Genomic DNA, 20531 nt, shown 5'->3' with positions numbered 1-20531 from the left:
TGTGCCAAGGAACTGAGGGCAGTCTCCAGCCAACAGCCATCAGGTAACAGTCCCTGAGACCAACCACCATTGAGGAACTGATTATTGCCAACAACCAACCATGTAAGTCAGCTTGGCAGCCAACTCCTCCCCAGGCAAGTCTTCAGATGAGGCCCCAAGCCTGAGTGATGCCTTGATTATAGCCTGTGAGGTCCATGAGCAGAGCTTCTAGATAAGCTATGACCAGAGTCCTGGAAAATAATAAATATTTGCTGTTCTTGGATGCTAAGGCTGTGGTGATATGTTCAGTTCAATTCAGTCACTCAGTCATGTCCGACTCTTTGAGACCCCATGGACTGCAGTACACCAGGCTTCCCTGTCCATCACCAACTCCTGGAGCTTACTCAAACTCATGTCCATCGAGTCAGTGATGCCATCCAGCCATCTCATCCTCTGTCATCCCCTTCTCCTCCCGCCTTCAATCTTTCCCACCATCAGGATCTTTTCCAATAAGTCAGTTCTTCGCATCAGGTGGCCAGAGGATTGGAGTTTCACCTTCAGCATCAGTCCTTTCAATGAATATTCAAGACTGATTTCCTTTAGGACTGACTGGTTGTATCTCCTTGCAGTCCAAGGGACTCTCAAGAGTCTTCTCCAACAACACAGTTCAAAAGTGCTTAGCTTTCTATATAGTCCAACTCATACATCCATACATGACTACTGGAAAAACCATAGCTTTGACTAGACAGATCTTTGTTGGCAAAGTAATGTCTCTGCTTTTTAATATACTGTCTAGGCTAGTCATAGAATTTCTTCCAAGGAGCAAGTACCTTTTAATTTTGTGGCTGCAGTCACCATCTGCAGTGATTTTGGAGCCCCAAAATAAAGTCTGTCACTGTTTCCATTTTTTCCCCATCTATTTGCCATGAAGTGATGGGACCAGATGCATTAACTTAAGTTTTTTGAATGTTGAGCTTTAAGCCAACCTTTTAACTCTCCTCTTTCACTTTCATCAAGACGCTCTTTAGTCATTCTTCACTTTCTGCCATAAGGGTTGTGTCATCTGCATTTCTGAGGTTATTGATATTTCTCCCAGGAATCTTGATCCCAGCTTGTGCTTCATCCAGCCCAGTGTTTCTCATGATGTACTCTGCATATAAGTTAAATAAGCAGGGTGACAATATACAGCCTTGAGGTACTCCTTTTCCTATTTGGAACCAGTCTATTGATCCATGTCCAGTTCTAACTGTTGCTTCTTGACCTGCATACAGATTTCTCAGGAGGCAAGTCACATGGTCTGGTATTCCCATCTCTTTCAGAATTTTCCACAGTTTATTGTGATCCACACAGTCAAAGGCTTTGGCATAGTCAATAAAGCAGAAGTAGATGTTTTTCTGGAACTCTCTTGCATGATCCAACGATGTTGGCAATTTGATCTCTGGTTCCTCTGCCTTTTCTAAATCCATCTTGAACATCTGTAAGTTCACGGTTCATGCACTGCTGAAGCCTTGCTTGGAGAATTTTGAGCATTACTTTGCTAGCATGTGAGATGAATGCAATTGTTTGGCATTGCCTTTCTTTGGAATTGGAATGAAAACTGACCTTTTCCAGTCCTGTGGCCACTGCTGAGTTTTTCGAATTTGCTGACATATTGAGTGCAACACTTTCACAGCATCATCTTTTGGGATTTGAAATAGCTCAACTAGAATTCCATCACCTCTACTAGCTTTGTTTGTAGTGATGCTTCCTAAGGCCCATTTGACTTGGCATTCCAGGATGTCTGGCTCTAGGTGAGTGATCACAGCATTGTGATTATCTGAGTCATGAAGATCTGTTTTGTATAGTTCTTCTATGTATTCTTGCCACCTTGTCTTAATATCTTCTTTTTCTGTTAGGTCCATACATTTTCTGTCCTTTATTGTGCCCCTCTTTGCATGAAATGTTCCCTTGGTATCTCTAAATTTCTTGAAGACATCTCTAGTCTTTCCCATTCTATTATTTTCCTCTATTTCTTTGCATTGATCACTGAAGAAGGCTTTCTTATCTCTCTCCTTGCTATTCTTTGGAGCTTTGCATTCAAATGGGTATATCTTTCCTTCTCTCCTTTGTCGTTTGCTGCTCTTCTTTTCACAGCTATTTGTAAGGCCTCAGACAACCATTTTGCCTTTTTGCATTTCTTTTTCTTGGGGATGGTCTTGACCCCTGCCTCCTGTACAAGTCACGAACCTCTGTCCATAGTTCTTCAGGCACTCTATCAGATCTAATCCCTTGAATCTATTTGTCACATCCACTGTATAATCGTAATGGATTTGATTTAGGTCATACCTGGCCACAGGACTGGAAAAGGTCAGTTTTCGTTCCAATCCCAAAGAAAGGCAATGCCCCCAAATGCTCAAACTACTGCACAATTGCACTCATCTCACATGCTAGTAAAGTAATGCTTAAAATTCTCCAAGCCAGGCTTCAGTAATATGTGAATCGTGAACTTTCAGATGTTCAAGCTGGTTTTAAAAAAGGCAGAGGAACAAGAGATCAAATTGCCAACATCCAGTGGATCATCGAAAAAGCAAGAGAGTTCCAGAAAAACATCTACTTCTGCTTTATTGACTATGCCAAAGCCTTTGACTGTGTGGATCACAATACACTGTGGAAAATTCTGAAAGAGATGGGAATACCAGACCACCTGACCTGCCTCTTGAGAAACCTATATGCAGGTCAAGAAGCAACAGTTAGAACTGGACATGGAACAACAGATGGTTCCAAATAGGAAAAGGAGTACCTCAAGGCTGTATATCGTTACCCTGCTTATTTAACTTATATGCAGAGTACATCATGAGAAACGCTGGGCTGGATGAAGCACACACAAGCTGGAATCAAGATTGCCGGGAGAAATATCAATAACCTCAGATATGCAGATGACACCATTATGGCAGAAAGTGAAGAGGAGCTAAAGAGCCTCTTGATAAAAGTGAAAGAGGAAAGTGAAAAGGTTGACTTAAAGCTCAACATTCAGAAAACTAAGATCATGGCATCTGGTCCCATCACTTCATGGGAAATAGATTGGGAAACAGTGGAAACAGTGTCAGACTTTACTTTTCTGGGCTCCAAAATCACTGCAGATGGTGACTGCAGCCATGAAATTAAAAGATGCTTACTCCTTGGAAGGAAATTTATGACCAACCTAGATAACATATTAAAAAGCAGAGACATTACCTTGCCAACAAAGGTCTGTCTAGTCAAGGCTATGGTTTTTCCAGTGGTCATGTATGGATGTGAGAGTTGGACTGTGAAGAAAGCTGAGCGCTGAAGAATTGATGCTTTTGAACTGTGGTGTTGGAGAAGGCTCTTGAGAGTCCCTTGGACTGCAAGGAGATCCAACCAGTCCATTCTAAAGGAGATCAGTCCCGGGTGTTCATTGAAAGGACTGATGCTGAAGCTGAAACTCCAATACTTTGGCCACCTCATGCAAAGAGTTGACTCATTGGAAAAGACTCTGATGCTGGGAGGAATTGGGGGCAGGAGGAGAAGGGGATGACAGAGGATGAGATGGCTGGATGGCAACACCAACTCAATGGACGTGAGTTTGAGTGAACTCCAGGAGTTGGTGATGGACAGGGAGGCCTGGAGTGCTGCGATTCTTGGGGTCGAAAAGAGTTGAACACAACTGAGCGACTGAACTGAACTGAACTGAACTGAATGGTCTAGTGGTTTTCCCTACTTTCTTCAACGTAAGTCTGAATTTGGCAATAAGGAGTTCATAATTGGAGCCATAGTCAGCTCCCGGTCTTGTTTTTGCTGACTGTATAGAGCTACTCCGTCTTTGGCTGCAAAGAACATATTCAATCTGATTTCGGTGTTGACCATCTGGTGGTCCATGTGTAGAGTCTTCTCTTGTGTTGTTGGAAGAGAGTGTTTGCCATGACCAGTGCCAGTGCATTCTCTTGGCAAAACTCTATTAGCCTTTGCCCTGCTTCATTTTGTAGTCCAAGGCCAAATTTGCCTGTTTCTCCAGGTATCTCTTGACTTCCTACTTTTGCATTCCTATCCCCTATAATGAAAAGGGCATCTTTTTTCGTGTTAGTTCTAGAAGGTCTTGTAGGTCTTCATAGAACTGTTCAACTTCAGCTTCTTCAGCTTTACTCGGGGCATAGACTTGGATTACCGTGATATTGAATGGTTTGCCTTGGAAATGAACAGGGATCATTCTGTCATTTTTGAGATTGCATCCAAGTACCGCATTTCGGACTCTTTTGTTTACTATGATGGCTATTCCATTTCTTCTAAGGGATTCTTGCTCACAGTGGTAGATATAATGGTCATCTGATTTAAATTCACCCATTCCAGTCCATTGTAATTCACTGATTCCTAAAATGTTGATGTTCACTCTTGCCATCCCCTGTTTGACCACTTCCAATTTGCCTTGATTCATGGACCTAACGTTCCAGGTTCCTATACAATATTGCCCTTTACAGCATCGGCCTTTACTTCCATCACCAGTCACATCCACAACTGAATGTTGTTTTCTCTTTGACTCTGTCTCTTCATTCTTTCTGGAGTTATTTCTCCACTGATCTCCCATAGCGTATTGGGCATCTACTGGCCTGGGGAGTTCATCATGCAATGTCCTATCTTTTTGCCTTTTCATGCTGTTCATGGGGTTCTCAAGGCAAGAATACTGAAGTGGTTTGCCATTCCCTTCTCCAATGGACCATGTTTTGTCAGAACTCTCCACCATGACCCGTCCATCTTGGGTGGCCCTACAAGGCATGGCTCATAGTTTCATTGAGTTAGATAAGGCTGTGGTCCATGTGATCAGTTTGGTTAGTTTTCTGTGATTGTGGTTTCATTCTGTCTGCCCTCTGATGGATAAGGATAAGAGGCTTATGGAAGCTTCCTGTTGGTTGTTTACTTGCTGCTGAACAACCGTCGGCTGGAGAATGTTGGATCCCACCAAAAAAAGATACCCCACATCCAAAGGCAAAGAGGAAGCCCCAGCAAGATGGTGAAAGTGAAAGTGAAGTTGCTCAGTCGTGTCCAACTCTTTGGGACCCCATAGACAGTAGCCTGCACCAGGCTCCTCCATCCACGGGATTTTCTAGGCAAGAGTACTGGAGTGGCTTGCCATTTCCTTCTCCAGGGAATCTTCCCAACCCAGGGATCGAATCCAGGTCTCCCGCATTGTAGACAGACGCTTTACCATCTGAGCCACTAGGAGGGGCAAAATCACATTTAGAATCAAACCCCTTACCCACCAGAGATGCTCAGATGTCTCAAACAATCCTTGTGCGCACTAGGACCCAGAGACTGAGACAGAACTGTGTTTGAGTGTCTCCTGCAAAGGTACGGGTCAGCAGTGGCCTGCCACAGGGGCAGGGGCTCTGGGTGCAGCAGACCTGAGTATGGCATAAGCCCTCTTGGAGGAGGTTGCCATTAACGCCACCATAGAGCCACCAGAACTTGCACAGGACTGGTGATATGTTATGGAACAAACCATGTAAACACTCAGATGACACAAAGATCTGAGATGGGATGATCTCACCATTTATCAACCACAAAGGGGAGAAAAAGCTGGCATCCTTAGAAACTGCCCCCAAGTTCAGTCACAAAGTCAAATGTATGGTCAATAACTGACGACTTTAAAAAGTTACCTTAGGTTGTCTTTTTCAGCTCTGTTATCCTTCACATACAACATGCACCAATGACTTCCCCACTTTCATTTGCCACCAAACCTGGATGGTTTGGGCTTCTCTGGTGGCTCAGACAGTAAAGAATCCGCCCGCAATGCAGGAGACCTAGGTTCGATTCCTGGGTGAGGAAGATCCCCTGGAGAAGGGAATGGCTACCCACTCCAGTATTCTTGCCTGGAGAATTCCATGGGCAGAGGAGCCTGGTGGGCTACAGTCCTTAGAGTTGCAAAGGGTCAGACATGACTGCATGACTAATACTTGATGGTTTATGTTCTGTCTTTGAGGGTATCCCCTATGTGCCTAAAAATGAGTTGCTTGTTCTGTTGGCTCTAGATTTCCAAGAACTGATGGAAAACACCTCATTCCATATGACTGGGCTACTCACACTTTCAGCTTCTCAGTTCCTTTGTGAATGAGGAAAAATTATGGTACCTGTCTCAATGAGTTGCCATAAAGATAACACGGACACAGATAACATGGACACATGTAGGTGCTCAATATATCAGCCATCGCTATGGTTTTGCAATGTCTCTAGATTGCCTGAAATCTCTCTGACATCTACTCTAGAGACTTCTTTTGTCTCCGTCATCCTACACTGTCTCCATCCATCTAAACTCTCCTTTTCTGTCTTCCTTATTACCTTTCATCTTCATACTGTCCTTAACCTTGACCATGCTGAACCATGAGGGACTACCCTCTACTCTTGAGTCTCTCCTCTCCTCTCCTTTTTACATGATGACACTCATGATATAGCTGAAGGGTTTAGCTATAACATCTCATGTGATCCCCAGATCTGTACCTTGAACTCTGACTTCCCATTAGACTCTTCCAGCTAAATAACTGGAATTTTCCAACTGAATAACTGAAAAATTCCAGTTTTCCAACTTTTCCCATTCAGTATTTCCAACTGAATATGGAGGTAAAATTGAGACTTGCTAAACTCAGAGTTAACTTTAGAGAGTGTCTAATCCAGGGATCTTAAAGCCCTCTGCCTCAGAGGGAATTGGAAGGGAACCTAAAGGTGTGAAGTTGGTTGGGTATAGATAACATTTGAAATCAGTGTAGGAAGACAATAGGGCATGGTGGAGCCTGTGGACAAGTCAGGGAACATATCCACAGCCAGTCTAAAGGGGGCCACTGATACTCACGTTAGCCAACTGCTAGAGGCAGAAATCTGGAGAAGGCAATGGCACCCCACTCCAGTACTCTTGCCTGGAAAATCCCATGGGTGGAGGAGCCTGGTAGGCTGCAGTCCATGGGGTCACTAAGAGTCGGATACGACTGCGAGACTTCACTTTCACTTTTCACTTTCATGCATTGGAGAAGGAAATGGCAATCCACTCCAGTGTTCTTGTCTGGAGAATCCCAGGGACGGGGGAGCCTGATGGGCTGCCATCTATGGGTCGCACAGTGTTGGACACGACTGAAGTGACTTAGCAGCAGCAGAGGCAGAAATCTGGGCTTTTGTGTAAAATCTTCCAATTTTGGAATGTTGGCAGCTAATTAAATTGTAAAACCTTGTGCAGAATAAACAAACTACATCTGCCATGAATTTGCCTATTTGGGTATAATGCAGGGCCATTAGTTTTTAAAGATCAAGTGACCAAAACCCAGAAGGGTTATGTGTTGGATTCATTGTTAGCATGTGCCTCAGCTAACCAGAATTCACGTTTCCTCATGCCAAACTCCCTCAAACTCCTGTTATTCAAAAACTAACGCATCTTTTTTCTTCATCAAACTGGCTCTCCCTTCCAACCAAACTGTTTCTGAAAGCAGATTTATTTTTTTTCTTCTGTTTTGTCAGGCTAGAAATGCAAGCCTTTTTTAAGAATTTTTAAAAAATTAACCTATATTGATTTACAATGTGTTAATTTGTGCTACAGCAAAGTGATTCAGTTTGAACATTCAGTGAACATTCTTCTTTATATTCTTTTCAAACATTACGATTTCTCACAGGATGTTGAATACAGTTTCCTGTGCTGTACAATAGGACTTCATCGTTTATCCATTCTATATACAAGAGTTTGCATCTGCACGTCCCAAATTTCCAATCCTCCCCTCCCCTCTTTTACCTTAGCAATCACAAGTCTATTCTCTACATCTGAGTCAGAGGAAACCCAAGCTTTTTATCCTGGTCTTAGAGTCCCTGTATCCACTCTGTCACCACGTTCCCTCTTTCATTGTATCTCCATCCATCATTTTTTCCTCCATCATTCTGACTGTCAGAACATTACCCCTTGTCAGTCTAGGTTTCAGCTGTCCTCTTTACGCCAGCTCCTTCCAACCACAACCGTGGACTGTCTCATAAAACAATCCCTCTACTTGGCATTCAAGGTTCTTCCCAGATTCCCCCTAACCAGTCTTAACAACCTTCTTCCCACCGATTTATTTCTTCCTTTCCTTCCTCTCTGCACATCGTTTGTTACCCACACTCACCTCTAGGGGGAGCTCAAGACCCTCCTCCCTTTCCTCCAGGGGTCTTTGTTGACCAAAGACAATTGGGTCATGTGAAGAGATCAAGTTTTAGCACAAGCGCAGAAGTAAATTCTGATTCCTCCTCCTCTGGAGAACATCCTGGCCAGCTTCATCTATTATTAATCCTAATAATAATGACAATCATTACCGGTAACTTTTTGGTCTGTTTCATTTGTCATTACAGGTACCAGGGCTTCCCAGGTAAAGAATCTGCCTGCTGATGCAGGAGACTCTGGAGAAGTGAGTAGGGAAGATCCCCTGGAGGAGGAAATGGCAACCCACTCCAGTATTGTTGCCTGGAGAAACCCACGGACAGAGTAGCCTGGCGGGCTACAGTCCATGAGGTCGCAAGGAGTCAGGCACTACTGAGCGACTAAGCTCGAGCACAGGTACCATTTTTGAGAGAAAGTCAAGGTGTTTTTCCTGCAGTTTCTCATTTCATTCTCTTTAAAACTCAATGAAGTTCTCTGATTTGGAGATGAGGACACTGTGGCTCAGAGAGACTAGGATACTTGCCTGTGGATATTTGGCTAGTAAGTGGTGGAGCCAAGGTGTTCCCCAAGTCTGTCTCCTCCAGAGTCCAAGCTCTTAGTCTGCACGTGATGCCTTCCTACATCTCCGGTAAATTCTGGTATCGGGAGTGATGTATAACTTCTTTGTGTCTTTTGTACTGCCTCACTCTTCTCATGAGCCTAGTGTCAATAATATACATCTGTATCAGATTCCTAGGACAACAATAACAGATTACCATAACTGGGTGGCTTAAAACAGCAGGGTCCCTGAATAAATTCTGTTTCAACTCCAGAGCCTAGAAGTTTCAGCAGGGCCATGCTCCCTCAAAAGGCTCTAGGGAAGAACACTTCCTTGCAGTTTCCCCACCTTCTGACAGTTGCCAGTAACCCTTGTGTTCTTTGTCTTGTGGTTGTATCACTCCAGTCCCTTCATCTGTCATCACATGGCCATCTTCTCTCTGTGTATGTCCTCTCCTTTTCTTATAAGGATACCGCTTACTGGACTCAGGGTATACCCTAGTCCAGCATAACCCTGTATAAACTTGGTTACATCTGCAAAGACCCTTTTTCCAAATGAGGTCACATTTGCAGTTTCCACTGGATATGAGTTTGGGGGAACACTATTCAACCCAGTGTACAACCTCTCAGATCAGATCAGTCGCTCAGTCATGTCCGACTCTTTGCGACCCCATGACTTGCAGCACACCAGGCCTCCCTGTCCATCACCAACTCCCGGAGTTCACTCAGACTCATGTCCATTGAGTTGGTGATGCCATCCAGCCATCTCATCCTCTGTCGTCCCCTTCTCCTCCTGCCCCCAATCCCTCCCAGCATCAGTCTTTTCCAATGAGTCAACTCTTTGCATGAGGTGGCCAGAGTACTGGAGTTTCAGCTTTAGCTTCATTCCTTCCAAAGAAATCCCAGGGCTGATCTCCTGCAGAATGGACTGGTTGGATCTCCTTGCAGTCCAAGGGACTCTCAAGAGTCTTCTCCAACACCACAGTTTAAAAGCATCAATTCTTCGGTGCTCAGCCTTCTTCACAGTCCAACTGTCACATCCATACGTGACCACAGGAAAAACCATAGCCTTGACTAGATGAACCTTTGTTGGCAAAGTAATGTCTCTGCTTTTCAATATGCTATCTAGGTTGATCATAACTTTCCTTCCAAGGAGTAAGCGTCTTTTAATTTCATGGCTGCAGTCACCATCTGTAGTGATTTTGGAGCCCAGAAAAATAAAGTCTGACACTGTTTCCACTGTTTCCCCATCTATTTCCCATTAAGTGGTGGGACCGGATGCCATGATCTTCGTTTTCTGAATGTTGAGCTTTAAGCCAATGTTTTCACTCTCCTCTTTCACTTTCATCAAGAGGCTTTTGAGTTCCTCTTCACTTTCTGCCATAAGGGTGGTGTCATCTGCATATCTGAGGTTATTGATATTTCTCCCGGCAATTTTGATTCCAGCTTGTGTTTCTTCCAGTCCAGCATTTCTCATGATGTACTCTTCATATAAGTTAAATAAACAGGGTGACAATATACAGCCTTGACGAACTCCTTTTCCTATTAGGAACCCAGTCTGTTGTCCCATGTCCAGTTCTAACTGTTGCTTCCTGACCTGCATACAAGTTTCTCAAGAGGCAGATCAGGTGGTCTGGTATTCCCATCTCTTTCAGAATTTTCCACAGTTTATTGTGATGCACACAGTCAAAGGCTTTGGCGTAGTCAATAAAGCAGAAGTAGATGTTTTTCTGGAACTCTCTTGCTTTTTCTATGATCCAGCGGATGTTGGCAATTTGATCTCTGGTTCTCTGCCTTTTCTAAAACCAGCTTGAACATCAGGAAGTTCACAGTTCACATATTGCTGAAGCCTGGCTTGGAGAATTTTGAGCATGACTTTACTAGCGTGTGAGATGAGTGCAATTGTGCAGTAGTTTGAGCATTCTTTGGCATTGCCTTTCTTTGGGATTGGAATGAAAACTGACCTTTTCCAGTCCTGTGGCCACTGCTGAGTTTTCCAAATGTGCTGGCATATTGAGTGCAGCACTTTCACAGCATCATCTTTCAGGATTTGGAATAGTTCAACTGGAATTCCATCACCTCCATTAGCTTTGTTCGTAGTAATGCTTTCTAAGGCCCACTTGACTTCACATTCCAGGATGTCTGGCTCTAGGTCAGTGATCACACCATCGTGATTAAGAAGAGATGGCAAGAATACACAGAAGAACTGTACAAAAAAAAAAAAAAGATCTTCACGACCCAGATAATCACGATGGTGTGATCACTGACCTAGAGCCAGACAACCTCTCAGGATTGTGGTAAAACTTCACTGGGGCCCTGTAATTTTTTTTTAATTTAATTGAAATATAGTTGACTTCAATGTTGTGTTTCAGTTCTACCACAAAGTTATTGGTCATATATACATATATGTATACATATGCATGCATGCATATACATATGCTAAGTCATTTCAATCATGCCCACTTCACTCCTTGTGACCCTATGGACTGTAGCCCACCAGGCTCCTCTGTCCATGGGATTCTCCAGGCAAGAATACTGGAGTGGGTTGCCATGCCCTCCTCTGGGGGATCTTTCCAACCCAATGATTGAAGCACGTCTCTTATGTCTCCTGCATTGGCAAGAGGGTTCTTTACCACTAGTGCCACCTGGGAAGCCCATATGTATGTCTCAGTTCAGTTCAGTCGCTCAGTCGTGTCTGACTCTTTGTGACCCCATAGAACACAGCACGCCAGGCCTCCCTGTCCATCACCAACTCCCAGAGTCCACCCAAACCCATGTCCATCGAGTCGGTGATGCCATCCCACCATCTCATCCTCTGTCGTCCCCTTCTCCTCCTGCCCTCAATCTTTCCCAGCATCAGGGTCTTTTCAAATGAGTCAGCTCTTCACATTACGTGGCCAAAGTATTAGAGTTTCAGCTTCAACATCAGTCCTTCCAATGACCATGTGTGTATACATATATACATACACACATATATATACTTTTTCAGATTCTTTGCCATGATAGGTTATTACAACATGTCTAGTATAGCTCCCTGTGCTGTGCAGTAGGTCCTTGTTTATCTATTTTATATCTAGTACAGGGCCCTGTATTAAAAGCACACATCCCAGCACCCAGGAACTCTCTAATATGCACTTCTCACCACATCTGCAGCGATAGACTGTGATGGTCACTTGCTATTCACCTCAGGTATTGGCCTCATCATAGAGTCAAACAAGCAATTCACCACCCCGGCTCCATGTCAGAATCACCTGGGACATTTTAAAAACCAGTGCTTATGTCTCACCCAAGACACATCCAGTTAGAAACTCCATGGTGAAGTCTGAGAACCCCCTCATGGTTGTGCTAAGTCGTGTCTGACTCTTTATGACCCCATGGACTGTAACGTGCCAGGGTGAAGACTGAGAATCAGATCAGATCAGATCAGTCGCTCAGTCGTGTCCGACTCTTTGCGACCCCATGAATCACAGCACGCCAGGCCTCCCTGTCCATCACCAACTCCCGGAGTTCACCCAGACTCATGTCCATCGAGTCAGTGATGCCATTCAGCCATCTCATCCTCTGTCGTCCCCTTCTCCTCCTGCCCCCAATCCCTCCCAGCATCAGAGTCTTTTCCAATGACTCAGCTCTTCGCATGAGGTGGCCAAAGTACTGGAGTTTCAGCTTTAGCATCATTCCTTCCAAAGAACACCCAGGGCTGATCTTCTTCAGAATGGACTGGTTGGATCTCCTTGCAGTCCAAGGGACTCTCAAGAGTCTTCTCCAACAACACAGTTCAAAAGCATCAATTCTTCGGCTCAGACTGAGAATAGGTGTGCCTAAAGAGCTCCCCAGCTGAACTCCCCCAGTAGTCTAGTGGTTAAGACTCTGGGTTTCCAGTATGCGAGGCATGAGTTTAATCTGCATGCCACAGTATGGGGAAAAAAAGGACTTTGGCCACCTGCTGCAACGAGGCAACTCATTGGGAAAGACTGTGATGCTGGGAAAGAGTGAAGACAGGAAGAGAAGGGGACGACAGAGGATGAGATGGTTGCATGGCATCACTGACTCAATGGACAAGAGTTTGAGCAAACTCCAGGAGATGGTGAAAGATAGGGAAGACTGGTGTTCTGCAGCCTGTGGGGTCACAAAGAGTCGGACACAACCTAGCAGCTGACCAACAACAACTAGTTTGGGACAGACATGTGCACAACGTTGCATTAAAAATGGGTAACCAATAAGGACCTACTCTGTCACACAGGAAACTGCTCAATGCTATGCAGCAGCCTGGGTGGGAGGGGAGTCTGGAGGAGAATGGGTACACGTTTATGTGTGGCTGAGTCCCTTTGCTGTCCACCTGAAACCATTATAACACTCCTAATCAGTTATACTCCAGTATAAAAGAAAAAGTGGAAAAAAAAAAAGGATCTCTCTTACTCTTGAGACTTCCCTGGGGGTCCAGTGGTTAAGACTCTGTGCTTCCACTGCAGGGGGGCGTAGTTTTGATCCCTGGAAGGGAGCTAAGATCCTGCAAGCCTTGAGGCCAAAAAATAAAATAAAAAAGAAGCTCCCTGGGTGATGGATTCTAACTTGTAACCAGGCTTGAGGACCACTCACCGAGACAAACATGGTCAGAGAAAAAAATTCCAGAATTGTGCTGTTGGAGTGACTTTAGATACAATCATTATTTCTCCAAAACATTAGCTCCATCCATAAAAAACTAGGCTAGAGCTTTGGAATGATAAAAACTGTAAGACTTGTCAGATTCAAGCCTGTGTGTAGTTGATCCTTCCTGTGGGAAACAAAGCATTGTTATGACATTAGCATACACAGGATTTGCTTAATCTTCCCTGGTGGCTCAGACAGTAAAGTGTCTGCCTATAATGCGGGAGACCCGGGTTCAGTCCCTGGGTCGGGAAGATCTTCTGGAGAAGGAAATGGCAACCCACTCCAGTTTTTCCAGTTTTCTTGCCTGGAAAATCCCATGGACAGAGGAGCCTGATGGACTACAGTCCATGGGGTCACAAAGAGTCAGACACAACTGAGTGACTTTACTTTCACTTTTTCTTTCAAACAATCCCCAGCAAGGCAAAGATAGAAAAATAGAATAAAGGCAGAAGAAAGGTCAGGTGTGTCTATAGAGTTTTCCAATGAAACCAATGGCTTTCAATTTGATTCTGAACCCCTAAAGGTAGAAACGTCATCCAGAGAGGGCCAGGAATCAACTGCAGTTACTTTGTGTAAACACAGGACAGATTAAAGAAAACACAATGCAAGAGGCAGGCATTGAAGCGTGTAGCATTTTGTTGTTGTCATTCATCGTGAACTGACCCAATACCAAGGCACGTGGGAAAACTGAATGGAATTTGAAATTTGCCCTCAAGACTCTTAGCATTAGTAAGTGCAAGAAGTGTGCATGCATGATAAGTCGCTTCAGTAATGTCCAACTCTTTGAGACCCCATGGACTGTAGCCCACTAGGCTCTTCTGTCCATGGGACTCTCCAGGCAGAATACTGGAGTGGGTTGCCATGCCCTCCTCCAGGGGATCTTCCTGACCCAGGGATTGAACCCTCATCTCCTGCAGCTCCTGCATTGGCAAAAGGGTTCTTTACTACTACAGCCAACTCAATTCAATTCAGCAGATTGACTGGGGGCTTCCTATGTGTCAAGTTCGATTCTGGACATTGGTACATTCCATGCAGCTTATACTTCTGCAAGGAGCTTACATTGTACACTAAAGGTACAATTTAGTTGAGAGGTTTGGAGCTTGTAGCAGAACTCATTCTTGTTGAGAAAGGGAAAAAATGATCTTTCACAACCCAAAGTGAGTAATGATAAAATATTTAAATGCTTCAGGAAGCTGAGTTCTATATTCAGATCAAGAAATGAAGACTGGAAGTTAAGAGTAAGTCCCTACACGTGTACCCCAATGTTCATTGCAGCACTGTTTATAATAGCCAGGACATGGAAGCAACCTAGATGTCCATCAGCAGATGAATGGATAAGAAAGCAGTGGTACATATACACAATGGAATATTACTCGGCCATTAAAAAGAATACATTTGAATCAGTTCTAATGAGGTGGATGAAACTGGAGCCTATTATACAGAGTGATGTAAGTCAGAAAGAAAAACACATATATAATAACACATATATATGGAATTTAGAAAGATGGTAACAATGACCCTATATGCAAGACAGCAAAAGAGACACAGATGTATAGAACAGTCTTTTGGACTCTGTTGGAGAAGGCGAGGGTGGGATGATCTGAGCGAATAGCATTGAAACATGTATATTATCATATATGAAACAGATCGCCAGTCCAGGTTCAATGCATGAGACAGGGTGCTCAGGGCTGGTGCACTGGGATGACCCTGAGGGATGGGATAGGGAGGGAGGTTGGGGGGGGTTCAGGATGGGGAACACATGTACACCCTTGGCTGATTCATGTCAATGTATGGCAAAAACCACTACAATATTGTAAAGTAATTAGCCTCCAATTAAATTTTTTTTAAAAAAGAGTAAGTCCCTACAGTCATGCCAAGTATTTTTTTCAATATTCACTTATGTGGCTGAGTCGGGTCTCAGCTGTGGCACGAGGAATCTTCGCTGAGTCACGCAGGATCTTCTGTTGTGGTGCACGAACTCTCTAGTTGTGGCTGGTGGGCTCAGAAGTTGCAGCACACAGGTTTAGTTGCCCTGCAGGATGTGGGGTCTTAGTTCCCCTACCAGGGATTGAACCCACATCCCCTTCATTGAAAGGTGGATTCGTAACCAATGGACCACCAGGGAAGTCCTGAAGGGATGGTTTTTGTACCCCAGCTCTCCATTCCAGGTTCTGAATGCCAGGAAGCCTCGCCCCAGTGCACAAGAAGCCCAAGCATTCTGTTACGCTAGGAGGTCTTTGATTGCTTATCTGAAATAATACTGATGACAATAATAATACACAACTTATTGAGCAGTTATTATGTGTCATAATATACACTTTAAATAATCCATGTTCTGAAATCTTGTCAATACTTCTGTAGGTAGATGTGATTATCCTCACGGGGTGAGGAAAACAAAGCTCAGAGAGGTTAAGTGACTTACCTAAGGGCACAGAGCTAGTAAGTGAAATGTGCCAGCATGCATGCACAGTCACGTCCGACTCTTTGTGACCCCAGAGACTGTAGCCTGCCAGGCTCCTCTGTCCATGAGATTGTCCAGGCAAGAATACTGGCGTGAGAGGAATAAGCGTGGTTAAATTCATGTCATGTGACTGGCCAGCCTAGCCTCTAAATGAGTACCTCCTGGGGACATAAGTTTTCAAAGGCTTAAGAAACTTAAAATCAAATGGTAGGCAACAGGGAGGCTTTGTACGCATGCAAGGAGTACCCCACAGACATGGAAAGTGACCACAGGAGGCCGAAAGAGGGTGGAAAGCGGATTCCTGGCTTCGCTACTTTTGGTAAATGATGAGTTGACTCAGTAACTCCAGGCAAGTTACTTAGCTTCCTTGAAGCTCTATGATTTTTTTATATAATATATTGTATTTCCTGGAAAATCCCATGGATGGAAGAGCCTGGCAGGCCACATACCATGGGGTTGCAAAGAGTGGGACATGGCGGACTGACTTCACTTTCACTTTTTTCCATATATATATAAATTATTTATTTTTGGCTGTGCAGCGTCTTTGTTGCTGCACACAGGCTTTCTCTAATTGCGGTGAGAGGGAGCTACTCTCTAGCTGCAGTGTGCAGGCTTCTCATCGTGGAACACAGGCTGTAGGTGGCTCGGGCTCAGCAGCTCCGCAGAATGTGGAATCTTCCCGGGTCAGGAATCAGACCTACATTTCTTGCACTTGCAGGCGGATTCTTAACCTCTGGACCACTAGGCAAGTCCTGTGGTCTTGTTTTTAGCAAAAGGTGGAACTTCATTTTGTTCAGGGGATAAAAGGAGAGAACACGTATGAAAAGTCTTGAGTGTGAAAAGTGTTAATTGCTCAGTCGTGTCCAACTCTTTGTGACCCCATGGACTCTCACACACCAGGCTCTTCTGTCCGTGGAATTCTCCAAGCAAGAATACTGGAGTGGGTAGCCATGACCTTCTCCAAGGGATCTTCCCAACCCAGGGATCTAAGCCGGGTCTCCCACTTTGCAGGCGGATTCTTTACTGTCTGAGCCACCAGGGAAGCCCACTAAATAACAGTGCATTTGGATTAGCTGTTAGAAGGGGTAGGATGGAAGAAAAGGGGCCCCTTTTAAAGGCGGGGGGAGGTGGGCATCATGGTCACTAGCGGATATACTGCCCAGCAGCACACTCCCCTCTGGTCAGTGGAGCTATATACTCTAGGGGTTCCCCCTGATGGGATGGCATGGGTCCTTCTGTTGTGATGGGGTCAGTTACTGTGGGCATGCTGGTAGGCAAGGCAGACCTTGAGCCCACTTGTTTGCCAGGCTCTGCCTTGTGCAGAAACTGCCACCCTGCTTGTGGGCAGGGCTGAGCCCTAGCATGAGTAGCTGCACAGCCCAGGGAGGCCCAGGGCTGGTGCCTGCCAGTTGGTGGGAGAGAACAGATCCTGGGCTGGCTGGCTGTGTGACCTGGGGGGCCCAGGGCTGGCACTAGGCTGGAAGTGGCTGGGTCCCAGGTCGGCTGAGTGTGGCGCCTGCAGTGTCTTGAGACTAATGCTAGCCCACTGGTGGGCAGGTAAGCCCCTGTCACAAATAGGCTTAAGGGAGGACTCCAGAATGGCTCTAGCCATCACCAGTGTCCCAGATGGCTGCCACCCATGTCTGTGTCCCTGGGTGGGGTAGGGAGGGGGGCTTCCACTTGCCTGCTGACTCTCAGGGAGGTTCTCCAAGATCAACGAGTAGGTCTGACTCCTTTCAAGTTACTGTTGGAGCTGGGACTCAAAGCACATGAGATTTTGCATGCACTCTCTTTCCTACAGTCCTCTGGCTCTCCTGTATGCAAGCCCCACTGGCCTTTAAAGTCAAACATTCTGGGGGCTCATCTTTCTCATGCAGGAACCCCAGACTCGGGAGCCTGATGTGAAGCTAAGACTGCTCACTCCTTGGGAAGAATCTCTGCAGTTGTGATTTTCCTCCTGCTTGTGGGTTGCCTACTCAAGCATGGAAGGTCTGGACTGGACCACATCTCCACCCCTCCTACACATCTCATGTCGCATGCCCTTCCAGGGCACAAGGGCGGGCTCTTGTCTAACACTTGGAAGTGAATTGTCCAAGGAGACACACGTGCTGACAAAGCAAGAGACTTTACTGGGAAGGGGTGCCTGGGTGGAGAGCAGGGAGGGTGAGGGAACACAGGAGAAACTGCTCTGCCACATGGCTTGTAGTCTCGGGTTTCATGGTGATGAGGTTAGTTTCTGGGTCATCTCTGGCCAATCATTCTGACTCAGGGGCCTTCCAGGTGGCACATGCATTGCTCAGCCAACATGGATGCCAGCAAGAAGGATTCTGGGAGGTTGGTAGGATATATGGACTGGAGTCTCCTCTCTCCTTTTGATCTTTCCTGAAATCTTCCATTTGGTGTTAGCTTGTTGGCTCCGTATTCCTTACCAAGACCTCCTGTTACAAGATAACTCACACAAGTGGTTACTATGGTGCCTGGCCAGGGCAGGCAGTTTTGGTCAGAAGAGAGGGCTTCCCAGATGCTGCTGGCAGTAAAGAACCTGCCTGCCAATGCAGGAGACATAAGAGATGCAGGTTCGATCCCTGGCTGGGAAGATCCCCTAGAGTAGGGCATGGCAACCTACTCCATGATTCTTGTCTGGAGAGTTTTTTCTGGAGAATCCCATAGACAGAGGAGCCTGGCGAGCTACAGTCCATACACTCGGGAAAGAGTCAGACATGATTGAAGTGACTTAGAAGCAGGAAGCTTAGAAAGAGTCAATGACATGCTGAAGGCCACACAGCTGAGAAGTGGACTGAACAGGTCAGCCTGCTGTCCAGGGATCTGCTCTTATGCTGCCTGTCTGCCTCTCTTGCCTTCCAGGCAACTGAAAACAAAAGCATCTGAGCTAAAGGAGTACAGTCAGGGGACAGCAGAAGCACAGTGGTCAGGGGAGGATGTGGCCGGCAGTGTGGCTCAGAGGTTGCTGATCGGAGTGGAAGACAAGCTGTAGTTGCAGCTGGAGCTCTCAGTAAGTGGCACCCATGCAGCTCTGAAGTTACTCACCATCACTGCCCAAGCTCTACACAGGGTTATCCTACCAAGACAGTCATCATCCACTTATTTATCATGCAACAGCCATTTGAGTTTATGTACCCTCTTGGTGGGCAGGGCAAAGTAACTGCCCTCATAGACCTTATATTTGAACTGGGAGAGACAACATTAAATCAATAGTTACATCTATAGTTACACATCAACCATGTGTAAGCACACGATAACCAACTGTGCAAAGGGCTATGAAGGTCATGAGCAGAGTGCTATTAAAAACAATGAGGGATAACCAGGTGGTCCAGTTGTTAAGACTCTAAGCTTCCACTGCCGAGGTACTGGTTGGAACTGAGATCCCGCTACAGGCCATGAGACGTGACTAAAAACATTTTAAAAATTTGAAGAGTGTGTACAAGTGTGTAGGGTAAGGCTTCACTGTGGTCAAGTGTGATTTAAGCAGAGGCCTTGATATTTGAATGGGCAGATACACTGTAAACAGGAGGAACCACAGAGGCAAAGAGGGGAATGGATTTGCATATTTAAGGAACTGAAATTAGTGGCCTCACAATTAGTGGGTGAGAAGGCTAGGGTTGCATCTCCCAGGGGCTTGAGGCCTTTGTTAGGATTCTTGATCCTCATTTATCAATTCATTCCTCCAACATTTCCCAAGAATTTTCTGCTGGACCAGGCCATAGGCAGTGAATAGGGTTTCCCTGGGGGCTCAGATGGTAAAGAATCTGCTTGCAGTGCAAGAGACTCAGATTCAACCCCTGGGTCAGGAAGACCCCCTGGAGAAGGGAATGGCTATCCACTCCAGTATTCATTCTTGCCTAGAGAATCCCATGGACAGAGAAGCATGGCAGACTATAGTTCATGGGGTTGCAAAGAATCAAACATGACTGAGCTACTAACACTTTCACTTTTTTTTCCAGGTATATAAGTGATCAATAATGATTACAATAACAGTGGCCAATATTCATTCAGTACTTCCCACTTGCTATTAGACCAATTGTTTTAAGCACTTTTCCTCCCAGTACACTTCACCTATTTATTTTTTGGAGTAACATTGATTTACAACAAACTCTAAAGTTGTACATATATCCACTTTTAATTTTATTTTAAAATATATATGTGTGTATCTGTATTTATTTCATGCCTTAAAAAAATTTTTTTTAATTTATTTTTATGTATTTGGCTGTACTGGGTGTTAGTTGTGGCACTCAGGATATTCAGTCTTCACTGAGCATGCATAATCCTCTTGACATAGCATGTGGAATATAGTTCTCCAGCCAGGGACTGAACCTCGGCCACTTGCACTGGAAGCTCGGAGTCTTGGTCACAGGACCATCAGGGAAATCATTTTCAGATTTCCTTCCCATGTAGTTCTCTACAGATCATTGAGTAGAGTTCCCTGTGCTATACACTAGTAATAGATCTCATTAGTTACCTAGTTTATATATAGTAGTGTGTATATGAGGCTTCCCTGGTGGCTCAGTGGTAAAAAATCTGCCTGCAATGTACAAGACCTGGTTTTGATCCCTAGGTTGAGTGGATTTCCTGGAGGAGGGCATGGCAACCCACTCCAGTATTTTTGCCTGGAGAATTCCATGGCAGGTTACAGTCCATGGACTCGAAACGTCAATCCCAGTCTCCCAGCTCATCCCACCTCCCTCCCCACCTTGAGGGGAAAACATAAGTTTGCTTTCTACTTCTGTGATTCTA

This window comes from Bos taurus, chromosome 25, assembly GCF_002263795.3.
Source record: "Bos taurus isolate L1 Dominette 01449 registration number 42190680 breed Hereford chromosome 25, ARS-UCD2.0, whole genome shotgun sequence".
In the NCBI taxonomy this organism is placed as follows: domain Eukaryota; kingdom Metazoa; phylum Chordata; class Mammalia; order Artiodactyla; family Bovidae; genus Bos; species Bos taurus.
The sequence above is the reverse complement of the archived record's forward strand: the minus strand, read 5'-3'. Positions refer to the sequence as shown.